Source organism: Tasmannia lanceolata, unplaced genomic scaffold (genome assembly GCF_043159265.1).
Source record: "Tasmannia lanceolata isolate RefF3 unplaced genomic scaffold, GAP_Taslan_0.1 ptg000012l, whole genome shotgun sequence".
NCBI classification, from domain to species: Eukaryota; Viridiplantae; Streptophyta; class Magnoliopsida; order Canellales; family Winteraceae; genus Tasmannia; species Tasmannia lanceolata.
In genome coordinates, this window is record NW_027518689.1 from 43,664,384 (window position 1) to 43,679,017 (window position 14,634).

General features: G+C 39.8%; 1 pseudogene across 1 annotated transcript in view; it reads left to right on the forward strand.

Annotated features, from left to right (window-relative positions):
* Positions 1 to 12,232, forward strand: part of LOC143888314 (protein RETARDED ROOT GROWTH, mitochondrial-like) — a 32,450-nt pseudogene extending 20,218 nt beyond the window's left edge. Inside the window, exons 6-7 of the transcript XR_013254531.1 lie at positions 11,588 to 11,702; positions 11,825 to 12,232. The product of XR_013254531.1 is annotated as a protein RETARDED ROOT GROWTH, mitochondrial-like (transcript). The remainder of the gene's footprint in view (positions 1 to 11,587; positions 11,703 to 11,824) is intronic.
* Positions 12,233 to 14,634: the final 2,402 nt, after the last annotated feature.

The window sequence follows — 14,634 nt, forward strand, 5'->3', positions numbered from 1 at the left end:
AGTACTCGGTTGATGCGGTCATAACTCGGAAGAGTCAAATGAGTTTTTATTGACTTTGTAAGGCAAAATGCGGAACATGGCCAAGGCAAAAGCAGAACGCGGCCAAGGCAAATGGGAGCCGACTCGGGGGAGTCCACGCGGGGCAGTTTTGAAACTATGGTTAAACTTCAGCAAATTCATGTACTTCTGCAAGTGGTTTAGTACATAATTAGGCAAGTTAAATGTGTCATACATCAGTGTGCACCATCTTATGTCTAGTTTAAGATTCAGGAGTTGGTTTTCATGTGGGGTTGAGCCTCTAGCTCAATTGGTTAAGGCTATGCTCTTCAACCTTGAGGTCGGAGATTCAATCCTAGCGAACCATTAAAAAAGAGTTAACTTGCATTTAGCATTTGCAGCCAAATCAACATGTGTATTGATGTGGGGTCTAACTTTTAAGCAACCTACCTCTTTCTAGGCGACTCATGGTAGAATCCAGCTTCTTATGGGACTTATTTGCAGAATTTCCAGCATACTACTTCATCAGTAAGCACTATTCATCATCACTTTCTTAAGCTAGGCTAGAAAGCATTTTTTGCATATAGTCTTTTAATGGAATCGAGGCACACATGGTCACCTTATTGACATGGTTTCTGCTGCTTCTGGGTACACCTGAGCGGAGGGACCCACTCGGCCACAAATTTCTCTGGCTTAGAGTATCAAATAGAGAGGGTCTTCTGATTGCTAGGAATTACGCCATGACTATCTTTGCCCTCCTCAGATCATGACGTTCTATTGGACTGCTTGCCTAGACACGATTTTGGCTGTGGACCATCTTATTGCCCCTAGGAGAATTATAGTTAACTATTTTTCCATGTGATGTATTGATGCCAAATTAGAGTTAGTTGACCACCTGTTGATCTAATGTCCAATTATGAGGTACTCTGGGGTTTCTTCACTTGTGCAAACCTAGGGGTTTGGGGCTTTCTCCGCTAGTGCAAACCCACGATTTTGGTTGTGGACCATCGTATTGACCAGCCTCTTAGGGCCTACCATTTGATCCCACTTAACCTAAACACTCCTCCCAAAAGAGGAGTGTTTTGGTTAAATAGAAAAAGACCCCCCCCCCCCCCCCCCTCTCTCTCTCTCTCTCTCATTTCTTCTCTTTTCTCCTTCTCAAATCTCCTCTCTACCCCCTCACAATTTCTTCTCTTTCCCTTCCTCATTTCTCCTTTGCCTCTCCTCTTTCACCCCCATTAGCCCACCTCTTCTATCTCTATCTTTCTCCCTTCTTGATCTTGATTCCTTTCTTGATTTCCTCTCACCGGGTTGCTCTCTTCCTCCTCTCGACATTACTTGCAGCCTATGATCAAGATACAAAGCCTGTCATGCCCTCCTAGGTATTGATTCCATTTTTCTTTACTTTCTATAACCTATATCCCCCACAATCTCACCCTTTGAACCTTCTTCTTCTTTTCTACACAGCTACCCCTTTTCGATTAGTTTTTACACCCTGATTTAACCTAATCAGCCCTAACCTTGTCACGTGCACCCTACTCTGATCCTTTCATCACACCCTTATTCCTTAACCTCCTTAGCATTGTTTGCACCTTAGGTATGTTTTTGCAGATCTGGTTTTCTAGGATAGATTTGACTGAGATATGATTTTTATTCATTAAGTAGCTGTTCTTTTAAGAATTATTGTGTGGAACATGATTTGGATAAAGTTAGTTTCTTTTATGGTTGAACTCTTAATCTTAGCATTTATTTGAAAATCCTTGATGTGTATTTGATGCTTGTTAAATGTATTGTCTCCCTAGTAAGGGCATTTGTGACATTTCCACATATATACATATTATGCGTGTTGGGGAGAGAATGCTTAACGTATTCTCTCTCCCAACAGACGTAACTCTCTTCCTCCATCGTTTCTCTCTCTCTCTCTCTCTCTCTCTCTCTCTCTCTCTCTTAATCTCTCATACTTCTTCCTTCTATTAACAATCATGTAGATCTAACATGGTATCAAAGCTTCAAGGTTGAAGATCGGACCACCCATCCTTGAAGAAATCCAAAACCTAGAACTTCTAAACCCTAACGCTGAAGACGCGACGAGGCGAGACGAACACAATCCCAAATCTCTAACCCTGAAGACGCGACGAGATGAAACGAACACAATCCCTTCTCTTTCAACTCTAACCGTAAACACAACCCTAAAACCTATTCCTAACCCACTCGTACTGTTACATTGGCAGATGGGACTACATCCCCTGTTTCTGGGATGGGTGTTGTCTCCATCTCGACAGGACTTCAATTGTCTTCCGTTCTTTATGTTCTGTCCTTTCCTGTTAACTTGTTATTTGTTCGCCAGTTAATGAAATCACTGAATTGTACTGTTTCCTTTTTTTCTTCTGATTGTGTTTTTCTGGACATGAAGACTGAGACGAGGATTGGGGAGGGTTGTGAGATTGATGGTCTTTACTACCTTGACCAGGCCGGTGCTGGTGTAGCTCTTCGTTCCTCTGTGGATGCTTATCAATGGCATTGTCGTTTGGGACATCCACCTGCAGATACGCTTCGAAAGTCTTCTTTTGTTTCAGAACCTGTTCCATCCTTTCATTGCGAGTCGTGTGAGTTAGGGAAACACCATCGTGGGTCATTCCCTTCTCGTCTTAGTAGTAGAGTGTCTTGTCCATTTGAACTTATTCATTCTGATGTTTTCGGCCCAGCTAGAACTACGTCATTAAATGGACATAAATATTTCATTATCTTTGTTGATGATCATTCGAGAGCCACGTGGTTATTTTTACTTAAAAATAGATCTCAAGTATTTAATGCATTTCGTCACTTTTATTTTGAAGTAGTTACAATTTAAATGTTCCATTAACTGTTTACGTACTGATAATGCTAAGGAATATTTCTCTATATCTAATGGCTTTCATGATTTTCTTTCCTCCCGTGGTATTATTCATCAGTCATCTTGTACTCACACATCACAACAAAATGGTGTGGCTGAAAGAAAACTTCGTTATTTACTGGATATGACTCGTACACTTATGTTTCAGATGAAGGTACCTAAAATTCATTGGGGTGATGCAGTCCTCACGACATGCTTCCTAGGTAACCGTCTCCCTTCGTCAACTTTATCTGGCAAAATGCCTTTTTCGGTCTTGTACCCTCTCGATGATCCATTTCTCTTAGTACCACGTGTCTTTGGATGTGCATGCTTTGTTCATAACCTATCTCCGGGACTTGACAAGTTGGAACCAAGGGCAAAAAAGTGTCTCTTCTTAGGTTACTCTCGTACCCAAAAAGGCTATAAATGTTATAGTCCTCGTCTTAGAAAGACTTATGTATCCGCGGATGTCACGTTCTTTGAGGACCAGCCTTATTTGCCTTCCACAGGCTCTCCATTACCTACTGACATCTCTAGCCTGTCTGTTCCTATTCTGATGGATCCTCCTCTGCCAATCCCTGTGGCCGTTCCTGATCTTCCAACGGGTCTTCCCGTGGCTACTAAGGGTTCTGACCTTCAAACTTATACTCGGGGGCCTCGCCAGGTCGTTCATTCTACGATTGAAGAAGCGCCATCTCCGCCCACTGATCCTTCTCCGTAGTCGGATTGTCAGCTTTCAGGTACTTGTTCTCCTATTCATGATTCACCAATTGCATCTCGTACTCGATCTCATACTGTTGCACATCCTATATCTAATTTTGTTTTTTATGCCCATCTCTCACATTCCTTTCAGTCATTTGTTTTTAACATGTCTTCGATTAGTTTGCCTAAGTCTGTTGTAGATGCCTTGAATCATCCGGGTTGGAGGGCTGCTATGGATGCTGAGATGGTTGCCCTTCACTTAAATAAAACGTGGCGGATGGTTCCCCTTCCTTTTGGTGCACAGACTGTTGGATGTTGTTGGGTATTTGCCATTAAGTACCTTCCAGATGGGTCTATTGAGCGTCTCAAAGCCCGCCTTGTCGCTAAAGGGTACACTCAAACGTTCGCTGTCGATTATCATGAGATGTTTTCATCAGTTGCTAAGATTCCATCGGTTCGTGTATTGATCTCTCTGGCAGTAAATCGTGGTTGGCCTTTGTATCAGCTTGATGTTAAAAATGCCTTTCTTCACGGCAATCTATCTGAAGAAGTTTATTTGGAGCAACCTCCTGGGTATGTTGCTCAGGGGGAGATGTTCTCATCAGTATGCCGTCTTCAGAAGGCGATTTATGGACTCAAGCAATCGCCCAGGGCGTGGTTTGGACGATTTAGTGCTGCGGTTTTGCATTTTGAGTTGAAGCAGTGTGCTGTTGATCATTCTGTGTTCAGCCACAAATCTAGTTCTGCATATATTCTCCTAATAGTGTATGTTGATGACATTGTAATTACAGGAGATGACAAGTCTGGCATACACAATCTGAAGCCCTTTCTCCACGGTGAATTTTCTACTAAAGATCTGGGTCAGCTCCGGTACTTTCTTGGTATTGAGGTTGCTCGCTCTCGTCATGGTCTCTCATTGTCACAAAGGAAATATGTGTTGGACATTTTAGAAGAGACAGGCTCAATGGGGGTGAAACCTGCAGCTATCCCTATGGATCTAAATGTTAAACTTCTTCCTGATCAAGGAGAGTTGCTGAATGATCCTTGTCGATATAGAAGATTGGTTGGAACACTAATCTATTTGACTGTGACCCGTCCAGACATATCATTTGCAGTTGGTATGGTTAGTCACTTTATGAGTGCTCCACGTACCTCCCACTGGGCCGCTGTCATCCGGATCATCAAATATTTAAAGGGTACACCAGGCAAAGGTTTATGCTTCAGAAAATATGGACATGAAAAGGTAGAACGATTCAGTGATTCAGATTGGGCAGGATCTCCTACTGACAGGAGATCAACGACAGGATATTGTACATTTGTCGGAGGTAATCTGGTGTCAAGAAGTAAAAAGCAAGATGTTGTGTCCAAGTCAAGTGCAGAAGCCGAGTATAGAACTATGTCATATACGAGTGGGGAGCTAATATGGCTTCGCTCATTCTTATCAGAGATTGGGTTCGCATCGACATCTCCAGGGCAATTGTCTTGTGACAATAGAGGGGCAATTCATATTGGAACGAATCCAGTGTTTCATGAACGAACCAAGCATATTGAAGTTGATTGTCATTTCGTTCGTCATCGAATTCAGAGTGGTGAAATCTGCACGGTGTTTACTCGATCTGCAGATCAACTTGCAGATATGCTTACCAAACCATTGGGATGTGCCAAATTGAAAGACTTGTGTAACAAGCTTGGAATGTATGATATATACATTCCAGCTTGAGGGGGAGTGTTAAATGTACTGTCGCCCTAGTAAGGGCATTTGTGACATTTCCACATATATATACATATTATGCGTGTTGGGGAGAGATTGCTTAACGTATTCTCTCTCCCAACAGACGTAACTCTCTTCCTCCATCGTTTCTCTCTCTCTCTGTCTCTCTCTCATACTTCGTCTTCCTTCTAGTAACCATCATGTAGATCTAACAATGCTTAATGATATGTTAATACTAAATTTGAAATCATTTTAGTATCTTGTTGAGTTAAAGGCCATATATTGCTCTTAATTTATCTAAAGGTCATCTGCAAAATTCACCAATTTGGTTTTGGAGTTGGATTCACATCAAATTGGCAACAGAGCTGGATTTGTATCAAATTGGTACCAGAGTTCAGATCCCTTGTAGAGTTTCATCACTTTTAGCTCTCTAAGTGCGCAGTAAAAGTTTCGGTAGAGTTCCCTTTATTTGTAGGCCTTTGGTTGTTAGGCGTCGCATAGCAATTGTTTGATTAAATTCCATTTAGGGTATAGATTATTCGTTCTTATCTATTAGGGCCTTCTTAGGTAGGAATTATGTCTCTAGTGTTGTCATAGGTCGTGGGGCCTATTGCTGGCCAGTTAGGTGGCAGTTCCTGTGTAGTGTCATTCCATTTTTGTTTAGGTGTCATAGTGGCTATAGGTTTGTTAGGTGTTACATGTTAGTTACTTTCTGTTGTCTCATTCTAGGTGTCATAGTGTCTGTAGGATTCTCCTGCATATCCAATTATCTAGTTTCAATCATGGCTAACAGAGTCAATACTCCACAATTGAAGCATAGGTCGAGTCCGACCCCGAGGGGTATGGCAACGACACTTAGACATGCTAGCTTAGATTAAAGTTATCTTGAACCGCATTAACAAACATCTTGGCCTTAATACCATGATATTAAGTTTCCACTAAAAACAATACGAAATGACCGAAATGTTTCCGTTTCTATCCCCACTGAAACAATACTGAAACCGAAACGCATACTGAAACCAAAATTGTACGTGTATTAGGGGTATACTATATTATTATGTTATATAATTATATTAATATGAATTACATGTGAAATGTGGTGTATGCATTATGAATAACTATTTATATGAGTTGCATGTGAAGTATGCTATGTATTGCATTATTAAACATGCACGACAACACGTCACTAGATGTTCGGTGTTAAACCATTGTAGATGGTTGACTTGCTTATGTGATGGTTGCTGTTGAATAGTGTGTTAGGGTAGTTTAGTCATTACTCATAGTATGAGGAGTATTTTAGTCTTTGTACAAGGTTACCCCCTACTTTGGGCCTATATATACATCATTTTCATCGGAGGACTCCTTAGTGGAGACTCACCATCTTCTCCATTCCTCTTCTTCTTCCTCTCTCTAACCCTATCCATATTCCTAACATGGTATCGGAGCAAAGATCCTTAGGAAAGGTAGAAGGAAAGAAGAAGAGCCATCTCTCTCCACGCCATTCTCACTCTCAGTCACGTATATCTCTCTCCTATCTCTCAGGCGCAACCCTTTCTCTCATCTCTCACTGTTTTCGTTTCTCTTGTGTTTGCCGAAAACCCAAACCCTAAAATTTCTCCCCCAAATCCCTAAAATATTTCCCCTAGATTCCCTCTCTCTGTTGCCGTAAAACTCATGCGCACATTCCTTTTTTTTCTTTTTTATGTTGCGCAAACCCCTAATTTCTCTCCCTGATATCTCTCTTTGCAAATCCTCATTCTATGGATTTTTCTATTTGCACAAACCCAGCATTGGGTTTTGCGTAAACCTATTTCCCGAGAATCTCTCTCCCCTATATTCTCTTATTGTGCGCAAACCACTCTAGAATGTATCTCTCATATTCCTGTTTTTATCTCTCTTCACGCGAAACCCCCCTCTATCTGTGCGCATCTCTCCTCCGGCCACCGACTCAACTCAACTAAGCCTTTGTCCCAAACTAGTTGGGGTCGGCTAATGAATCCTCTCAGCCCAAATGGGGAAAAAAACGAAACTCTCTTTGCCGTAAACTCTCCAAACCCATTTTGGGTTGTCGTATTACCTAAACCCAACCCTAAATCCTCCCTTTCTTTCTCTTTTGAATGTATCCTCTCCATCTACATCCCCATATCTCCATAATTTTTCACCACCATCCCATTTGAGTTCCCTTTTTCATCCACAAACCCTAGATCTATAACCCGAAACCCCAAATCTCAACTCGAAATCCCTTTAGTTTCTCTTTTCTATATTTTTTTGGTTTCTATGGCCTTTGTGTTTGTGTAAATCTACTCCAAAATCCTTTTCCATTCCCAAACCCTTTATTTTCTCTTTTCTATATTTTTTTGGGGCTTCTATGGCCCTTGTCTTGATCTCAGGTAGGCAGAAGTTGATCTGGTAGATCGACTAGCAGTTTCAGCTACTGCTCGTGATGATGATTTTGATTAGCGAGATGTGTGCACCCTTAGTTGATGTTGTTCACCCTTCTATGGCTTCTTTCTTCCTCTCATTGTCAGTCCTTTGTATTGTGAGTTGCTTCTTTGCATTGTTAGTTCTTCGTATTGTTCATTGTTTCTTCTTTGTGTTCTTGGAGTTTGTTCTTGACGTTGTTTTATGCATTCATCGTGGTTTGCGTTGCAATCCACTTTTCATTGTCTGGCTATATGCCCCGGTCGTTAGCATGTCTATTTGCCTTATCTCTTCAGGCGACGTGCTGCCGTTGACCTTGTCTCCAGACGATGGTGTCCCCATCGTTGGTTGGTTATCTTCAGACGACGGTGTCCCCCATTGGCCTTGTCTCCAGACGATTGTGTCCCCACCGTTGGTTAGTTATCTTTAGGCGATGGTATCCCCCGCCGACCTTGTCTCCAGACGATGGTGTCCCCATCGTTGGTTGGTTATCTCCAGGCGACAGTGTCCTCCATCGACCTTGTCTCCAGATGATGGTGTTCTCATCGTTGATTGGTTATCTTCAGGTGTTGGTGTCCCCCGTCGACCCTGTCTCTCCGGGCGACAGTGTTCCCCGTCGTTGATCGGTTCTCTCTCCAGGCGATGGTGTCCCCCATCGTTGGTTGTTATCTTTCTCCAGGCGAAGGTGTCCTCCGTCGTTGGTTGGTTCCGATCACCTTTCCGGTGGTTGTTCTTCTATTGGAGCTGTGCTGCTCAGCTGATGTCTCTGCTTGTGCGTGCCTTTGATGCTTATTTTGCTTGGTGGATCGCTGCTATTTCCTTGCAGAGGTGTCTCCATTTGATCTTTCATGGTCTGCAAATTTATTAGCCGGGTTCCCATTCAGGGGGAGGCCCTGTTCTTATTGTTGTCTTCCTCATGCTGATTCAGGGGGAGCTGGTCTTTTTTTATGGCCTTTGATCTCGACGATTGTACTCTTACGGTGGTCGTTGTCTTGTTTGTTATATTTTTCATTATGTATTCACTACACCAGCTTGAGGGAGAGTGTTGTACCAAGCTGGCTGTGTGTATGAGATTATTGTCCTTTTTTTATTGTATTGGTATTTTAGTTGTTGCTATAGTTTTCTTTGTAGCAAGCTGGAGTTCCATAGTATATACACTCCAGCTTGAGAGGGAGTGTTGAATAGTGTGTTAGGGTAGTTTAGTCATTACTTGTAGTATGAGGGGTATTGTAGTCTTTGTACAAGGTTGCCCTACTTTGGGCCTACATATACATCATTTACATGGGAGGACTCCTTAGTGGAGACTCACCATCTTCTCCATTACTCTTCTTCTTCCTCTCTCTAACCCTATTTATATTTCTAACAGTTTCTAAGTGTGCTTTTGTCCTTATTCTAGCATTTTCGAAAGTTTCATCTTAAAATTCTATCATTTACATATGTTTTATATGCTTATGTGATTTATAGGATTTCTACCTAAATTTCTAGCCAAAGCCGAAACGTTTTTGTTTCTATGGCCGTCAAAATTGATATTTAAAACCTTGCTTAAGGATCTTAAGGATGCCATGACTCCTAAGAATAAACGCCCAGCCTATCCACTCGTGCAAGGCAAGGCATGGCAAAAGGACACTGATGTAGTCCCTTCTATCTCAACCAACAAAGGCCCCGTAGCTAGTTGGTGGAACACTACTCTTATAAGAGTACGACCATGAGACTACATGTAGGTGACGAGTGTGGGGCGTGGACTTCTAATGACATGAACCACATGGTACCTCAAATATTTTACATGTGTAGTTCATCAAATTGTCCACGCAGGACATTCAATCCTCAATCCAATTTAGCGGAACCCATAGATGATGAGGATAGGACCGGCCGTAAAGAAGAAAAATCCATGATAAAAGTGCTCTACATGAAGGTACGAATGACCAATATCATGAGGAGGATACTTTGTACTTGATGGGGGTCGTGTGAGGATAATTTGTGTAACCGAGTGCAGGGTAAGTCGGTCTATTAAAATTCAAACTCCCAAAATTGTCATTACAAGGCAACTAGGAGATTTGAGTCCAACATTGTTATTGTTGATAGTTTCTCTGATGTCACATATCATGTCGATTTGTGTAGCTAGGTTCTACAATGTATCTTTTTTTTACGTCTATCATATTTCTAGAGAATTTTATATAGCAAAATAGGGGTTATATTTCAATTTGACAGCACATACTACTTCCAATCACATGAACGAATAGAAATGATCAGTTAGAGATTAGAGCATTTGTTGAGATGCGCAGCATGGATATCATCGATGGAGCTTCATTTATCTATGACTGAGTTTACATACTATAATACTATTGCCCATGTCTTTGATACCGTTTGTGGCCTTCCCATTCTACACCTCCTACATCGTATCTCTAAATTTTGTCCTAGGAAATTCATTGTTGAGGTCAAGGCCTTCGTCCACTATATCAAGGAGGTATATTGAGAGGTGTTAGAGAGCTTGTGTCACCACCTCTCTTCTAATTCTTTTCCGTTCTCACATCCTTTTCTCTTTCCCCTCCTTTTCCTCACTTCTCCTTCACCTCTCCTCTATCATCCCCACGGTTGGGTGCATAAGCCGTCTCTTTTTACCCATATCTTTCTCCTTTCTAGATCTTGATTCCTTGATCTTGATTCTCTATTCTTTTCTCTCTATCTTGGTTGTTAACAACCTACCTTTCTCTCTGACTTGCTCTTTCCCTTCTTTGGACATTGCCTACAGTGGATGATCAAGATACGAAGCTCGGCATGCCCTCCCAGGTACTATTTCCATACCTTCTTTCCTTTCTATTACCTATATACCTCACATTCTCACCCTTTAAACCTTCTTCTTTTCTACATAGACAACCCCTTTCTATCAGTTTTTAGACCCTTATTTAACCCAATCAGCACTACCCTTGTCACTCATACACCCTACCTTGATCCCTTGATCACCCCCTTATTTCTTTACCATATCAACGTTGTTTTGGTCTTAGAATTTTTCTTTACAGATCTGATTCTGTAGGACAGATATAACCGAGATCTGATTTTTATTCATTAGATAATTATTTTCTCTTTTGGAAGTTATTGAGTTGAACATGATTTAGATGAATTTAGTTTCTTTGATGGTTGAACTCTTAAGCATAGCATTTCTTTGAAAATCCTTGTTGTATTTGATGATTTATGATCTGTTTATGATGATTTGGGAATTTCTATAGCTATCTTGTTGAGTTAAACCCGTATATTGGTCCTAAATTATCAGATAGTCATCCACAAACCTATAGGTTTCCACTATTTTGCCTTGTGGGAGTTGGGTGTATGAAAGTAGTGGACCCGGCCAGAGAGGATGAAATTGTCGGGGTTAGTTTGGATATGAAGTTTGGAAGGGAGGTGACATAGATACAGAGGGAAAAGACTGAGCTCGTAGATCTTTTGGGTGATGAAGTGGGTGTACTAAGAGACACACATGTATATGTTTGTATGTATGCACAAGGAAGAGTAAAATGATATTATAATTTTTTCACTTTGACTTTTTTTTTTCAGGAGCCTAACTCAAAATCGGTCTATACTCTATCTTACAATAAATGATATACTAGGTCTAATGTGCTGTATCAAAACATTATATTCATATTTTTTTCATTTTGTTTTCTGAGATTTTTTATATTTTTCAAAAAAAAAAACATTATATTCATTTAGTTGGCTGTTTTCCTCTAGAGTCAAACTGCAAATTTTATGATTTCACTATCCTGTAGGGCTGTAGGCTTATTCAGCATCATTTATCCTCTCAACCTAGATGATAATTTTTACATGGTATCCATAGTTCTAAAAGAAACTGGATCCCAATATCACTATGTGGATAATCTCATTTCCTGTTCCAGATCAGAAATTGCTTGGAAAGATAGTAACTATGCTCAGATATTGGACTATCTCCGAGATGAATATGAACTGGCTCAAAGATTTGGAAGCCTTGATTTCAAGTTGAAGTTTGTGATGGTACACTTGATTTAATTTCTTCTTAGAAGTCCTTTTTATTGTTGACATTTATTTCCAAATTCGGTATATTGCTTTTATACATCATATGCTTTAAAATAAAACATTTTGATCTTTCTTTGCAGCATAACATCCACTTTCTACAAGAAGTTCTTCAAAATAGGAAATCAAATTTTCTGGAATGGCTTATCATTATATTGATAGGTGTTGAGCTACTCATCTCTGTTGCACATTATCATCCGTGAGCCAACAATGTCGATTTGAGATTGAAGGTCAGGATTACTTCTTACTCTACATCAACTACCATCACATGGGTACTTCAAGTTGCATTTACCGATAGTATTTGTAGATCTAAATAGTGATTTGAGATGTATTTCTGAGGCTGTTCTATATTTATCTTTACATGGCATCTAAAGCGGAAAATGGGTATCAGTTGTAGGTTGGAACTATGAAGCAAGGAAACCATACCCCATTAAGTATGAAGTAAACATGTAAAATCACCCGTTTTGTCTTCAAATTATTCATGTATGCCATCCTTCTGACTGTTTTGCATAGAAGTTCTTGTTTCTTAAATTGCAGATATAATTACTGTAAAATTCATTCTAAGGAATAAAGCTAGCAAATTGGGTTTAGGTCGCCGGGAGTTGTGTTCGGTCAAACAGAGTGCGATACCAACCAAGAACAAGTTAATTTTATAGTAGTTAACTGGAAATTTGCAGCATATGAAGGCATAGCCTGTTGTCAAATCAACCTCTCACAGGAAGAGATTGATTGCATTTTTTAGTGAACCATCACAGGTTCTCCTTGAAGATGCTAATGACCAATGTTTATTTTCTGACCCTGTGAAAGTTCCTGGTGTTCACCAAACCAGAAAACTATTTACCCATTGAACACTTGTAGCAGGCTGTAGGATGATAGTGAATGCAACTGAGTTGAAACTGGAACGATCTCCTAAAAAAAAAAAAACTGAGTTGACAGTGGAAAATGTAGCTCAATTACTTACGTTTTGGTACGAGTTGCTTTGAAGCTGGCAATGTTCGTTTTTTGTGCACATGTTAGAAAATTCAGTTGCTTTATGTTTCTATTGGCATTTCCATTCATGGGGGAAAGTCATTAGAATCCGGATGGAAGATGAGAGAAGAAGGAAACTGTTTGTGGGGAAGAGATTTCTAAAACCTGGATTCCTTACTTAAAATCCAAGAAATACTCTCCAGACAACATACAGTAGCTTCGTCATGAACTCTTTTTATACTATTTTCAAACTAAAACCTGGATTCTAAAAGCCGCATATCCAAACAAACGGCCCCTAAAGGAGGGATATTTCCAAAAAAGAGATTTTTTGGATTTTAAACATACCTGAAAATCAACCAACGATGTTCTTTGTTGTCGGACGAGAATAATTTATAGGATTGGGTTGTTCATCTGTGAGAATTTACTAGAATTTTTTTTATCTATGGATTAAAATTTTCTCCAAATAATAGAGAAAACAAGAAACCTAGTCATTCATGTTATTTTCTTTCCATGAAAGATAATATCCCCATCTATCCATGGTATGTTTGAGAAAAATGAAAATAAAAGAGGAAAAAATAAAAATAAAAACTAAAAAGGAAAAGATGTCCTAGGACACCATTTTGTATGAAATAACCAAAATACCTCCATCATAAAAAAAAAAAAAAAAAAACCTTTTTATAATTAAATGGCCAAAATACCCCTATCTTGTATAAAATAACTAAAAGTCCTATTTAAAATGAGCAAAATACCCGTATCTCATGAAAAAAATTTAATAATACCTTTGCCTCATGAAAATGATCAGAATAGTTCTATCTTTTAGAAAATGTCAAGATACTCATCTTTTATTCACCCTAGCCTCATAAAGATTAAGAGTAATTTGGTTATTTTCAATGAGATATGGGTATTATGGTCATTTAAATAAGATAAGGGTTATTTTGGTTATTTTATAGGATAGGATATTTTGGTCATTTTAATAAGGGTATTTTGACAATTTATGAGATAGTTAATTTTGGGAAATGATATCTGCACCAAGGTGTTTCGATAAACAAGCGCTCCACTTGTTTGTCGTGTAGTATTTATAGGGATTTCAGACGATGAGGTATAGGGATATTTTCGTAATTTTTTATGAGATAAAGGGGTTATTTTGGTTATTTAATAGGATAGGATAGGATAGGATATTTTGATAATTTTTATAATGGTATTCTAACAATTTCTATGAGATAGAGGTATTTTGGTAATATTTTGTCCTATTGTAGTGAGTGAGATAACTCGTTTAGTGAGTGACCTCGTTGTTGGGCTCTTGTGAGGGAACTCTATAATTAATTATTCCTAAGAAATAATTTTTCGTGTGAACTGATGTGAATTGATGTGAACCAAAGGAAAAAAATCTGTAAGAAAATTTCCAACAAAGTTTTATTGTCCATGAAACTTTTGGTTTCCAACAAAGGGATGAGGTAGATAGCACGTGGTGAACGTAAGTTTACACAGCAACTTTGGCTTACAGGAGAATGCTGACTGTCAAAGATGGAGGGTGATAAGAACATTGGCCTTTCACATGGGCATGGGACCCACCACGTGATACTTGTACGGGTGCTGACTCGGCACCCAGTGGGATGTTTCATCTTCTTTAGATTGGCTCAACATGTTTCCAAAAGGAGCAGGTAAGACCATGGAAGCAGGATTCTTCCCTAGGAGCCTTCGATTCCCGCTTCGATTCCCGTTTCGATTCCCGCTCTGGCAACCTTGAGTAAGATTTTTTCCTATGAGCCTTCGATTCCCGCTTTCGATTCCCGTTTTGATTCCCGCTTTCGATTCCCGATCTGGCAACCTTGGGTAAGACATTTGAAAGGTGTGGGACCTTAGAATAATATAGAATGAGCCTGGTTGACCCAGTTTACACCCACCTAGACTCGGCTGTTTTAAG